The sequence below is a fragment of the Condylura cristata genome, unplaced genomic scaffold, assembly GCF_000260355.1.
Source record: "Condylura cristata isolate star-nosed mole 26May11 unplaced genomic scaffold, ConCri1.0 scaffold00015, whole genome shotgun sequence".
NCBI classification, from domain to species: Eukaryota; Metazoa; Chordata; class Mammalia; order Eulipotyphla; family Talpidae; genus Condylura; species Condylura cristata.
This window is the reverse complement of record NW_004567116.1, coordinates 7,291,778-7,293,197: the sequence shown is the minus strand read 5'-3', so window position 1 is coordinate 7,293,197 and position 1,420 is coordinate 7,291,778.

Here is a 1,420-nt window from a genome sequence, read left to right as displayed (position 1 = left end):
ATAAAATAAAATAAAATAAAATTTCAGAGGGCCCTGCATGGACTCATGGAAAACATCTACATGAATTAAGGACTGCACTTATTTAAAAAAAAAACAAAAAACTAGTTCACTTTAGTTTCTACTCACAGAAACAAAATATAAAATAAGATAAACAATGGTAAAATAATTCTGCATTTTGGCATTTTCCAATTCTTAACAACACTGTAAGTCTAGATAATGTCCAGGAATACAAAATATCTTATGATCAATTGATAAAAAGTTCAACATACACAAAATAATTATGCAGAAATGTAAACATCAGCAGCTCTAGTCTTTGAGATATTTTGTCTAGGGAAGGAGAGATTATATATATATATATATATATATCCATGATATTTTTATGGGCCCTAAAATATTTCAGCAGGATGAACCATTCTTGTGATAACCCTCAGGAGAAAAAGAAAGAAGAAAATCTCAAACCATCTATGTGACTGCTATTATGGTATTGGCTTCATTGCTCAATTATAACTACACACATCAGCTTCTGTAAAATGCCTGGGGGATATCATCCCTCTGGTTCTTCCTCAATAATTTCTCAATAATTCCTTCCTTAAAAGAGCTTTAGAATGGGAGGTTCATAGGATGGTGAGAGGCATTTCACACCTGTCTGCTGTGCATTAGTCCAGCTGTTAGAATAAAGGAAAGGAACCAACTTAAAGAATCACTTGGGCATTTCAGGAGATGTAAAATTTTAAATCTTAAATAAGTGAGCATTATGACTATTGTGTATGGAGCAAAAATAGTTGGGAGTTTGAATATGATTATCTTATATAAAATGTTACTGCATAAATTCAAACTTTTAAATTCTTCTGATACAATTTTATTGGTGGCTATTTTCAAGAGAAGGCTTTCAGCAAATTTATTGGTTTAGGATTTTTCCTGCATTCGTATGAGGTATTTAAGTGTCATGAAAAACAGTACAAACTCCAAAAATCATACTGAAAATGTTTAATGTTTGTGTGACCTTGGGTTCTAGCTTCCTTGTCTGCAAAGCAGGGACAATAATACAGTCATATATGCTTCATCAGTGATAGAGATGTTGGAATGGTTGATACATGCAATATTAAAAAAGAATATATTTTATTATTACTTTATTTGTGTTATTTAAACATTTTATTTTACTATATACCATTGTTATTTTACAAATGTTCTTTATTATTGATGTGGTAGCTAAACAGAACAGTCATCAGGTTGTCCATAGTGGATTTTTGTACTGTACATATTGCCTCATGGCCATCCTCTATCTCATTTCCCAATAATCTTTTCAAAATGTAGTGAAGGTTTTCAAATAAAGCTGTAGTTTACATATCTTTGCTAAGCATTCGCTCAAAGGTTTTCCTTAAAGAATTTAAATTTTTCAAGAAGAGATTTTTGGAAGAAA